The 12,888-nt window shown below is 49.4% G+C and overlaps 1 protein-coding gene across 1 annotated transcript in view; it reads left to right on the top strand.

Annotated features, from left to right (window-relative positions):
- Positions 1–12,888, top strand: part of LOC144762274 (ATP-binding cassette sub-family C member 10-like) — a 1,353,417-nt gene that overhangs the window by 616,458 nt on the left and 724,071 nt on the right. The window lies entirely within an intron of this gene.

The raw sequence follows: 12,888 nt of genomic DNA, 5'->3' as shown, positions 1-12,888 counted from the left end.
CACTCACAGCCACTGGATGATGTCATCAATGATGTGATCAGTGATCTTATTTGAGATGTTATGAGTGCTGTCACTGACCAAGTCATGAGCGATGTAATATGTGAGGTCATAAGCAGTGCATTCTGGGGGTGCGAGTTAGCTCAGCTGACTATAACTGTTGAATTTCACTGCTTTTATATGAGTGAAACCTGAGTCAAACCTTAATGTCCCTGTAACCTCTGTTCTTTTCAGTGACTATCCAGAGCAGAACTTAAAATTCCCTGAAAACCCCAAAAATCAATGTGCTTCTATCCCCTAAAACCTACCCAACTTATCACGGAGTCTCCACTTAAGCGCAAGCAAACCAGGCTCCCCACACTAAAGCACTTAACAAGTATTACCACAAATGCCACGCACACACTAAGGCACATGTGTTTCCATGTCCAAAGGAGGGAACCTTCAACACTAACATAATTGTACACATGAGGACACATATATGGACCAAGTACACAGGACAAAAGAAGGACAGGAGAGAGGCAATATTAAAGTTGTGGACCACTGGCATTCCTATTCCACACACACTAAGCAAGGCATCCACACCTCTCCCGCCTAAGGCAGGTATGTAGGTGCTCTCTACGATGCCTGCTCTCCCCATGTGTGGTTACACCAACTCGCCAGTTGAGGGAGCTGAAGGGCCCCCTACCAAACAACGAACTGTTGGCATGAGACTCTAACAGGCCAGCAGGCTCGGGCAATCCTGGTACCACCCTAGTCCAGTGCTAGAGTTCTTCTAAGATGGACCCCACCGTCCATCACATTTAGCCCATCGAACCACATCGGTGCGAAGAATACGCACTCCCACTGGGTCAGGTGGACACACCCGAGTGACAGGGAGATTCATAGCGGTTCTGGAAAACAATACAACTAGCAGGGGTGAGGAAAGGGGTCCCAGTCCTTTGGGTCCAACGAGGTGTAAGCTGCAGGGTTTGCTCAGGTAGCCGAAGGAACAACAGGAAGTGAGTTTGAGGACAGGTTCCACCCAAACAGAACAGCGCATAACTCAGAGCAAAGGAGCATTCTAGGTGGGATTCAGAGGAAAGGCTCAAAATGAAGAGAGAGAGCTCACGCCATAAAAGCATGGCAGGAATGCAGAGCAGCGCTCCTTCCACCTGATGAGGGCAGGGATAGGTACAGAGCACCATTCAGGGAAGTGTCCGAGGCAGAACTAGAGGAGAGGCTTTTGGCTGGGACCCAAACTTCACCAGATTGTCAATGTAGGAGAGGAACTGATATGGAAATACAAGGCCAAGGGAGCCTGGTACAGACTCAGCTAAGACGTAAAAGAAGAAAAATTGCACCTTTGCATGTTCATGAGTGTAGCAGCGATGAAGACATCTGCTGCTCCTCCCAAATGTGCAGGATAGACAAACTGAGCCCAGGAGAGACAGTGGTCCGCAAGGAAGGTGAGATCTCCGCATGGCCATTTTTCCACCTGCTAGCCCGCTGGACCAAGGGAAATGAACAGTGCGATAGACCCTGACCAGAGGAAGGACCCTTGGATCATGGCCGTTGCGGAAGATTTGATTCCGACAGCACTGCCCACAAAAGCAAGAAGCCTCCAGCCAACGGAGGCCCCCTTAAAGTTCGAAAATGAAGCTGTCCTCCTCTATCAGGAGCCAGATTTCCCATTCGGTCGGGATGGCGAAGTCCCCATAGACCTCCACCGCACAAGTGCCAATTGGTTGCAAAGCGCTGCATGGCTCGGGTATGGAGGTGCGCTCTAATAACCAACTATCCCAGTCCAGCAACTTTAATTAGATGAGTTTCGATGCAGTTCTAGGCCTCACACTAGGCTCTCTATGTAGTGATACTCCACCTCCTCCTTTTCTCTTAAAAGTTTTCCAAGTATCCAACGCCTGTTCCCTGGGTCATGCCCCTCCAGAATAATGACTTCGCTTTCTAACCGCCGGTCCAAATACCCTGAGAAAGATAGTGTTCGAGGAAGAGGAGGGTGCCGGGGAAAAAGGGAGTCTGCAAGATCCACCACAACTCCATGCAAAATTAGGACCCAGAAATAGGGTCACCATCGTAGAAGGCCTAACAATCAGCCAACACACAAGACCTTACATACACATCTGAAAAGCAGTGAGCCCAATCTCAGACACCACAATATCAGAAGCACAGGGAGACCACGGGACAGCTTTCGGACCTACTCCATTTTTCCCTGTTAAATAAAATAGCAAGATCCTGTGGGATCTAGGGAAGCACCCACAAGCCTGATAAAAAGAAGCCCAAAGCTAGTCCAAAAGGAAGTTCCCAGAGAAACGATGTAGTCAGGACACCTAGTTCCCTTAGTTAGGGTCATGTTGCATGCTGAATGCCGGGACTAGAGGGTTATGCACGTGACCTCAGGGCACGTTACGATTGCCAACAACATTCAATTGCTACACAGACCCTGCTTATACTTCGCCCCAATAACGTGTAGGTCATTAGACACCACCTGCACCGATAATACACCCCCATGTATGCATTGGAGAGACAGGGGTTGGCGACGCCCATGGGACCCTAGCTAAAATTCCATCCTATGTTCATTAGACTACCTCGTAAAAATCTTTTACCTGTCTAAACTCCCAGCCAGCCAAGGAGAGGGGGAAGGTCCAACTCCCCATAACAAATTAATGTGTCCCATGAACCGTAACACACTTTCAAAATAAGATACCCTGACTGGGGCCACCTTCCCGTGCCTCACTAAACATTGGACGAGTAAATGTGGGAAAAACCACACCTAAAGAAAAGCACAGGAACCCCGAAGAAAAACTATGTCACATGCAATAGTGCACCGTTTTCTAACAGACTGGCAATTAAAGGTCCTTGTGCACAACCTTTCAGTGGCCACATCACCACCTCGATGAGATCTACAGTGTGTGAATTGAGAACTATGAACTGTATCTTGATCCTTTGTTTCAAACTTTCAAATCAGTAAGCCCCAAGCACCAGAGGACTACAGTCATATTCCTTGCATCCAACCCAGGACCCACAATGTCCATTAAGTTATGTATTGTTGCACTTCTGTGTGCTCTCTGTTTGCTGTGGGTGGTTCTGCATCCATTCATCACCATAGCACTGCCTAGTCCACCCCGAAGTTGACACCGCGCTTCTTACACAACATGTGGTAACAGCATATGACCGCTGTGGGCTCCATGACAACAGCCAGGTCATGTTATGTTTGTTTGCTGATGCTGCATGCCGGGGGTGCGGACAGGCTTCACTTATCCCAAGAGGTATCCATCAAAAATGCTAAATGCCTTCTTCACCTATACCTATGTAGGATTAGAGCCAAGTTACAACCCAACAGAATAGAACCCGATAGAGTAGTAGTAAATCTGACCCGATACAAGACCAATCCCAAAGCATTGTACCTTTTCACCAAGCCTAGTGACATTCAAACAGAGCTAGATAGGATGTGCATGAGTATACTGTTTGGCCTCAAGCCTTTCTAGAAAAGGGACTCTTGGAGGGAGCAAAACCACCTCATCAATGCATGAACACATCCACTCCCATTTCCATCTGTGGTCCGAGAGTGGCCCTTAGCATATCAGGTGCTGTCATATTTAATAGCAAATGGGCCCCAAACATGGAGTTTCAGGGTAAGGCCATCCACCTCTAAAATTCGAAGGGGAATGAGTCTCGTAGGGTATGGTTGAACCACGGTTTAGATACCCCATGTCAGGAAATCTGGGATACTCAATTGAATAGATATACATGGTTAGAAGGGAAGGGGCACCCCTAATTGTACGGAAACGTACACCGTATTACTTGTGTTTCAATGGCAAAGGAACCATTCCACTTGGAACAAATGAGAACTGTGGCTCAATACTGCACATTTCGGGGCATGCAATGGTGCACCTTCAAGCTGATATATACTTATTGGCACTGCATTGGGTTTGCCTGCATTCAGCTCTTCCCCGGATGGTGTGGCCTCTGCTCCCTGGTCACAATGCACATCAGACCATAGCAATTCCTGGGGAAGATCTGTCAGAGTTCCATCAACACCCACTAAGGACGAAGACTCGAGAGAAAAAAACTGCTGCATATTTTGGCTGGCCTCAGTACAGGGACATTCTGGAAGAATTCAGTCCGCTCTCTGACACACTAATAAACACGGCAGAGTCCATACCATTCTTCACTGTACAGACTTAAGCAAATGCCCGCTGGTAACAATGAACTAGATGGGAAATGTTGAAGATGATAAACAGCACTGAGCTTGGCCTTAATGCAGTCAAGAAAAAAATAAGAGCCATCTGCCTCATGGTGATGCAACATCAGTATGAGTTGGACTTAATGACTGCAATGGAGGGAGGGGTGAGTGCCAAGATTGGTGCGTCCTGTTACACGTTCATCCTAGGCAATGACCTGGACGACAGGACTCAAACTCTTGCCATCCAAGCATTGCACTGTTTACAGCCATGCATGAGGAGGGCAGTGCCCCTGAGCAGGAATGGTACATGAGCTGGTTTTCCTGGCTCCCTCGGTGGCTGACTGAACTGTGAATGTCATTGTTGCCTATTCTTATCTTTTTAGTGTTCTTATGTGGGTTCCTGCAATTGGGGTTTACTACTATGAAAACTGTTTAAAATTAGCTATAATGCAAGTAACCATGCCAGAATAATGTTACTGTATTAAGTATGGGTTAGATAATGTAGTTGAAAATTCAACCAGAGGGGGGTATGCTAATATTGATAAAATTGATGTCAATATGCACAATGATACACTTGCATATACAAACCAAATCTCATCACTATTCGCAGATTCGTCCAACATACATTTTCCATCAATCTCGACTCGGAAGCACGTGGTCAGTGAGGCTCTGAGTCTTAAGCCCTGGGGTTACTGATTAACAGGCCACAGTTGGGGGGTGGCACATAGCCGGCAGACAAACGGGAGAACAGGAAACCCAGGTGAGTCCCCTAGATAAGTGTAGTGACACCACAATGGTCCAGGGAGATTGGCCCCAATAAAGCACACATGGCTGAGGGGGTGAGCACGTTCTCAAAACACCATAAAGTCAGATACCACCGGAAGTTAGGTACACACAGGCAATCAGGACACAGCACACACAGTACACGCAGTCATCACATGCCTCTCAAGCCAGACATCTGGACACATTACCACTGGCCCCTATTATGTACAAGAATGGTTGAGGCCTACCTACATTTGTTATCAGGGTCCAATTTTACACTCCACAGGCAAGGCCTGAATTCTTTTACCGAAAAACCTTCGCAGGTAGCACTTTATGATACCCAAAGAAGTATATAAAAATTCATTCAAATTGATGTTACATTGGGACAGTCCTCAGTACCGCTTCTGTAACTGGGCTCCTGGCTGAAGTGTTTAACTAAATCAACTGTTTCTTTTTTGCCAAAGACTGCGTCTTTTGTTTTTTTGCTCTCCTCTTCATGAAAGGGCATATTGGTTTTTGCAAGCAGGCACTGGTGCTGCAGAGCAGGTGGTCTTGGATTCCATCGGTAAAGACCCCTCACACAGCAGGGAGACTAGCACTCCTTGACCCCCAGTCATGTTCAGAGGCATAAGTACTGCGGAGCTTCCCCTTAAGTGTGGTAAATCTATAAACATGCAAAACACACCGCGGCCGCACAATCGCATAACTTCAGGGCCCTGCTTATAGTCCATTTCCAGACACCAAATGGGATTTAGATTCTGAGTCTTTAAAGGTTTATGTAAGGGTTTTGCTTCTTTTGAAGTACATACTGCTTGGCTTCTTCTTCCTCTTGAAAAGGAGTCTGTCATAGCAGAAGTGTCTACAACACAGGCCATGGGAGTTAGCAATAGTAACATGAGCTTCAAAGTTTAGCCCAGGTTCCTCAGCCCTATTATTTATGAATCTCTTATCAGCCTTATCTTCTTCCTGAGATGTGCCCAGGCACCTTGGTTGTGACATCTCAGTGTATCAAAGAGCATCCTATGAACAGTACTGTTCCTTACCTTCCCATTTGTATCCCACCCATCTTACTGGAATGCAGCCCTCTACAAATCTGTCTGGTGGGATCTCTCTACCTCCTCACCATGTTTCACCATGCCTAGGCCTTCTAAAACTGGTACCCAGAGCCATGCAGGGATTGTACCTTTCACAAGCACACTTTCACCCAGTGCATGTATACAGTATGCACACACTTCACAATACTGTATCCTCCATGTACTGTACCATTCAAAGGCACACACATATCCAGCCATTGCATGAGCGCACTGCCCAGCTCTGTACCCTTTCTGTATTATACCACTTATAGGCACACATACATCCAGTATATGCATTTAATATGCAAGCACTGTAACCTTCATGTATTGTACTACTCACAGGCACACCTACAATCATTCAATCAATCAATCAGGAGTTTGTTAAAGCGCGACTACTCACCCGTAAGGGTCTCAAGGCGCTAGGGGTGGGGGGGTTTGGGGGGGTGCAGGTTCCATTCCATCAAGGAGGGGGTCTGTCGAAGAGCCATGTTTTGAGGTTTCTTGTGAAGATGGGGAGCTATGTTGTCTGTCTGAGGTGGAGCGGAAGGGCGTTCCATGCTTTGGCCGCGAGGAAGAAGAAGGAGCGGCCTCCCGATCTGGTCTTTCTGGTGCGGGGGACCACAGCGTAGGAAAGCTGGGCTGATCGTAGGGTCCTTTGGGGTGCGTGGAATTTGAGTCGGCTGTTCAGGTATGCTGGTCCGGTGCCGTGGAGGGCCTTGTGTGCGTGGGTGAGCATCTTAAAGGTGATTCTCGCCTCGACGGGGAGCCAGTGGAGTGTGCGCAGGTGCTGGGAGATGTGGCAGTGTTTTGGCAGGTTGAGGACCAGTCTTGCGGCGGCGTTCTGGATGTTCTGTAGCTTGCAGATGAGGTTTTTGTTTATTTCGGCGTAGAGTGCGTTGCCGTAGTCTTGTCTGCTGGTGACCAGGGCGTGAGTGACTGTCTTTCGGTGTTCGAGGGGGATCCATTTGAAGGTCTTACGAAGGAGGCGGAGGGTGTGGAAGCAGGAAGATGAGACAGAGTTGATGTGGCGGTCCATTTTGAGCTCGGAGTCCAGGATGATTCCCAGGTTGCGTGCGTGGTCTGTGGGGGTTGGAGGGTTTCCGAGGGCGGTGGGCCACCAGGTGTCACTCCAGGCGTCGGGGTTTGGGCCCATGATGAGTACTTCTGTTTTGTGGGTGTTTAGTTGTAGGCAGCTGTTTTTCATCCATTTGGCGACGGCTTCCATGCCTTCTCGAAAGTTGCGTCTGGCGGTGTTGGGCTCGTTGGATAGGGAGAGGATGAGCTGGGTGTCGTCTGCATATGACACGATGTTGAGTCTGTAGGTTCTGACGATGGGGGCAAGTGGAGCCATGTAGATGTTGAAGAGCGTCGGGCTGAGGGAGGAGCCCTGGGGGACTCCGCAGGTGATAGGTGTGGGGTCCGAGAGGAAAGGGGGGAGTCTGACCCGCTGCGTCCTGCTGGAGAGGAAGGAGCAGATCCAGTCGAGGGCCTTGTCCTGGATTCCTGCATCGTAGAGTCTGCGTATTAGGGTGCGGTGGGAGACTGTGTCGAACGCCGCTGATAGGTCGAGGAGGATGAGGGCTACTGTTTCTCCTTTGTCCAGTAAGGTGCGGATGTCGTCTGTTGCGGCGAGGAGGGCGATTTCCGTACTGTGGTTTTTTCTGAAGCCGGATTGGGAGGAGTCGAGGATGTTGTGTTCTTCAATGAATGTGGCGAGTTGGCTGTTGATGGCTTTCTCGATGACTTTCGCTGGGAACGGGAGCAGGGAGATGGGTCTGTAGTTTTTGAGGTCGGTGGGGTCCGCTGAGGGTTTCTTTAGGAGGGGGTTGACCTCGGCGTGTTTCCAGTCGTCGGGGAATGAGGCGGTCGCCAGGGAGCGGTTGATGGTTTGGCGGAGGATGGGTGCGATGGTGTTGGAGGCTCTGTTGAAGATGTGGTGTGGGCAGGGGTCCATGGGGGCCCCTGAGTGGATTGACTTCATTATCTTCAGTGTGTCTTCGGTGGTGAGGGCTGTCCAGTCATCAATCGCTGGTTTCCGGGTGTCGGGGGTGGTTGGTGAGGGTTCAGTGTGTTGGTTGTCTTCGTCGAAGTTGTCGTAGATGCTCTTGATTTTGTGGTGGAAAAAGATGCTGAGTTTGTCGCAGAGGTCTTGTGAGGGAGGGATGTCGGTAGACTCGCTGGTGGGTTGGGCGAACTCCTTGATGATGCTGAAGAGTTCCTTGCTGTTGTGTGCGTGGGTGGAGATTCTGTCTTCAATCGCTTTTTTCCTCGTTTCTCTGATGAGTTGATGGTGGGCGTTGGTGGCGGCTCTGAAGTTGTTGTGGGCTTCTGTGGATTTGGTGTTTCTCCAGGCCTTTTCGAGGCGGCGGCATGTGCGCCTGGACTCTCGAAGTTCGGTGGTAAACCATCTGGCTTTCTTGGCACGGGTATTGTTGTTTTTCTTGAGGGGGGCTATGGTGTTGGTGCTGTCCGAGATCCATCTATGCAGGGTTCGGGCTGCGGTGTTGGGGTCATCGTTTTCCGCGATGGTTGGGGTGGAGTTGTTGAGTGAGGAGGTGAGCTGGTCATCGGTGATTTTGGTCCAGTTTCTTTGTGGAAGCAGGTGCTGGTGTCTGTGGATGGTGGGTGTTCTGAAGGTGAAGTGGACGCAACGATGGTCGGTCCATGGGAGTTCGGTGGTGTGGCTGAAGGTGATGGAGTTTCCTGTAGTGAAGAGGGGGTCGAGGGTGTGTCCTGCTGAGTGCGTGGGCTCGGTCACGATCTGGCGGAGTCCAATGTTGTGGAGGTTGTCCAGGAGGGATGTGGTGTTGGGGTCCAGTTGATTGTCGAGGTGGAAGTTGAGGTCTCCCAGCAGGGTGTAGTTGGTGGATGCGATGGCCTGCGGGGAGATAATGTCCGTGATGGAGTTGGCGAAGCGTCCGCGGGGTCCAGGGGGTCAGTAGATGAGGGTTCCTCGGAGGGCGGCGGTGGGGCTGGCCAGTATCTTGAAGTGAAGGTGTTCCATCAGTTCTGTGGACTCGTCAGGGAGTGTGCTCAGGCGGAGGCTGGATTTGTGGACGATGGCGATTCCTCCTCCTGGGTGGATGGGGCGGTCCTTCCTGGAGATCTTGTATCCTTGGGGGATGGCGATGGCGATGTCCGGTCCCGAGGTGGTGTTGGTCCAGGTTTCGGTGAAGAATGCTACGTCTGGGGTTGTGCTGTCGAGGAGGTCCCAGATTTCTGTGGCGTGTTTGTGGAGGGATCGGACGTTGAGGAGGATGCATTGCAGGGTCTTTAGTTCGGTTGTGTTCTTGTGGGCGGGTTGTGCTGGATCCGTGTTCTTGGCGGTGCTGCAGGTGTGCCGGCAGCGGTGACAGCTGAAGGGTCCATGGGTGTCGGCTGGTGATGCTAGCTTGCAGTTGTTGTTGCAGCCTGGGTTGAGTGCGTGGAGTGCTGCTGGGTCGTAGCGTTGGCGGGGCGGAGGTCCAGGGTTCCAGGTGCTGGTCGCGGACGGGTCGCAGACGGGCGCAGACGTGCTTGCCTTTGATGCGCCTTCGGTGCACCAGCGGCGTGCACGAGTGAAAACGAGAGAAGGAGCAGAGGGAGAGAAAGGGAAATGGGCAAAAATAAGGCACAAAAGAGCAGAGGTGCAGAAAGGTGAGAGATAGAAAGGGGAAAAAAACGAGTGAAAACGAGTGAAGGAGCAGAGGGAGAGAAAGGGAAATGGGCAGAAATAAAGCGCAAAAGAACAGAGGTGCAGAAAGGTGAAAGATAGAAAGGGGAGAAAAACGAGTGAAGGAGCAGAAAGAAAGAAAGGAGACAGAGGTCCACTGGACCACCAGGGATGAGGCGCAGGGAAACCTGCGGGTGGAGGAGGGCCTCGATCACCAACACTCAAGAGTGCAGGGGCAGGGGCACCTCACTTAATGGTGGAGCTGCGAGGGTGGGAGAGCAATTTCACTGACAATGAGTCAGTGGTCTTGCTCGCCTGTCCCCGCAGTGGCCGCCATTAAGTAGGGGTCGGGGAGGGCTGGACAGCTGGGAGGCGGGAGTGGGGAGGGGAGCTGGATTGGGCCGGTCGTGCTGGGGGGGGAGGGGCCGCGGGGGCAGCAGCGGCGGGGAAAGGTAAAGGGAGGAAAGAAGGGATAAAGAAAAAAGGGAGAATAGGCAGAAATAAGGCACAAAAGAGCAGAGATGCAGAAAAGAGCAGAAAGGTGAAAGATAGAAAGGGTAAAAAAACGAGTGAAAACGAGAGAAGGAGCAGAGGGAGAGAAAGGGAAAATGGGCAAAAATAAGGCACAAAAGAGCAGAGGTGCAGAAAGGTGAGAGATAGAAAGGGGAAAAAAACGAGTGAAAACGAGTGAAGGAGCAGAGGGAGAGAAAGGGAAATGGGCAGAAATAAAGCGCAAAAGAACAGAGGTGCAGAAAGGTGAAAGATAGAAAGGGGAGAAAAACGAGTGAAGGAGCAGAAAGAAAGAAAGGAGACAGAGGTCCACTGGACCACCAGGGATGAGGCGCAGGGAAACCTGCGGGTGGAGGAGGGCCTCGATCACCAACACTCAAGAGTGCAGGGGCAGGGGCACCTCACTTAATGGTGGAGCTGCGAGGGTGGGAGAGCAATTTCACTGACAATGAGTCAGTGGTCTTGCTCGCCTGTCCCCGCAGTGGCCGCCATTAAGTAGGGGTCAGGGAGGGCTGGACAGCTGGGAGGCGGGAGTGGGGAGGGGAGCTGGATTGGGCCGGTCGTGCTGGGGGGGGAGGGGCCGCGGGGGGCAGCAGCGGCGGGGAAAGGTAAAGGGAGGAAAGAAGGGATAAAGAAAAAAGGGAGAATAGGCAGAAATAAGGCACAAAAGAGCAGAGATGCAGAAAAGAGCAGAAAGGTGAAAGATAGAAAGGGTAAAAAAACGAGTGAAAACGAGAGAAGGAGCAGAGGGAGAGAAAGGGAAATGGGCAAAAATAAGGCACAAAAGAGCAGAGGTGCAGAAAGGTGAGAGATAGAAAGGGGAAAAAAACGAGTGAAAACGAGTGAAGGAGCAGAGGGAGAGAAAGGGAAATGGGCAGAAATAAAGCGCAAAAGAACAGAGGTGCAGAAAGGTGAAAGATAGAAAGGGGAGAAAAACGAGTGAAGGAGCAGAAAGAAAGAAAGGAGACAGAGGTCCACTGGACCACCAGGGATGAGGCGCAGGGAAACCTGCGGGTGGAGGAGGGCCTCGATCACCAACACTCAAGAGTGCAGGGGCAGGGGCACCTCACTTAATGGTGGAGCTGCGAGGGTGGGAGAGCAATTTCACTGACAATGAGTCAGTGGTCTTGCTCCTTACACCCAGCAAATGCAGTTATCCTGCATGCACTGTACAGCAGTGCATTCTTCAGGTACTGTGCAACTCGTAGGCACATACACATCCAGCACATGCATACACCATGTATGCACTTCTCAGTACTTCATTAGTCTTGCATTGCACTCTTCCCAGGCAGAAATTCAACCAGTGTAGATACACCAATTCTGCGCAGTGCAACAATTCACACCAACCTGATGTAGGCCAAGGGTGAGTTAAGTACACCAACTGCACTTTTAAAAGTTAGTGAGCCTGTAAGCAAGTGACGAATGTTAACAAGCATTTGCAATGCAATCGGTCTCGCCTTTGGGACCTTATATGTATTTAGCTATGCAACATATTAGCCTGGGTGCTGAAACATCTACAGTTCTTTAACATGGATGGAAAGTAAGCCCCAAACTGCGTGACACGCCTGGTATGGGAACACATAGAGAGAAATATTGCCTTTCTGCGGGAAATGGTATAGTCCAAAGCTCTACTTTTAATATCAAATCAGGGACTTCAGTGGTCATTTCACTCAAAATACAAGATTTGAAAAAAATGCTATTATCTAAAGGTGCTCGTGGAAGACAATTTCTAAGGACTGGAATCTAGAGAATGCTAACGTGGTATTTTACTGAGCTCTGCTGGTTGTTTTCTATCAAGAAAGCTAAATAGAGGCAGTTGCCAGAAATATAAAAAAAGGAAAGTCCCTCAGCAGAAAGCAATTCTAGTATTTTACAGCGCCAGGACACTCCCGTCGGGGGTAGCCGCACTCTCTACAAAACACTTATTATTATTACTAACCTCTGCTGGTCGTTTTTCAACAAAACAGTTAAATAGAGGCAGTTGAACAGAAAAAAAAATTAAGCGGAAGTAGATAAATCCTAGGGCTGATCTCCAAAGCCCACAAAGTACATACACATAAAAGTATACTAGCTTACCCGTCGCGCGTTGCTGCGATCTCAGAAGAAAGTAAATTCAAGGAAACTTGTTATGATAGCATTCAATTTACAGTGTGTCATTTTTATTGAAACTTATTCATTTTAATATGGAAAACATTTCAAAGTGTTGTTTTAATTCTATTTATTTATTGGAGTGCTTGTGGATACACGATATTTTTGGTTTTCCGTCTGGTGCGTACACGAATAAATCAGAAGGTTTTCCGACGCGTGAGCTGGCCACAAACAGTTGTCCATGTGAGAAGCACGGATTCTCCAAATGGAGTCCACACACTTGCAGCGATTGTCCTTGTGCTTTGTTGATGGTCATTGCAAAAGCGAGTCGCACCAGAAACTGTAAGCGTTTGAATTCAAATGGCATATCTGTTGGGATCATTTGGAATACGTGGCAACAGTACATCTTCCCCCTTGAATTTCCCATTCAAAATTGTAGCTTCGATGTCATTGTTAATCATCTTTTTTACCGAAAGTCTTATACCGTTGGAAAGTCATGGTGGATTGATGTTTCGGAGAAGAATGATAGGCACGCCAATTTTCAATGTCAAAATGTGCGGTGGCATACCGGGCAAATCCAGTGAATTCAAGAATTCCGTTGGGTAATTGATAACTTCGTCTTGATT

The sequence above is a fragment of the Lissotriton helveticus genome, chromosome 6 (genome assembly GCF_964261635.1).
Source record: "Lissotriton helveticus chromosome 6, aLisHel1.1, whole genome shotgun sequence".
NCBI classification, from domain to species: domain Eukaryota; kingdom Metazoa; phylum Chordata; class Amphibia; order Caudata; family Salamandridae; genus Lissotriton; species Lissotriton helveticus.
This window is presented reverse-complemented; position numbering and strand designations above follow the sequence as displayed.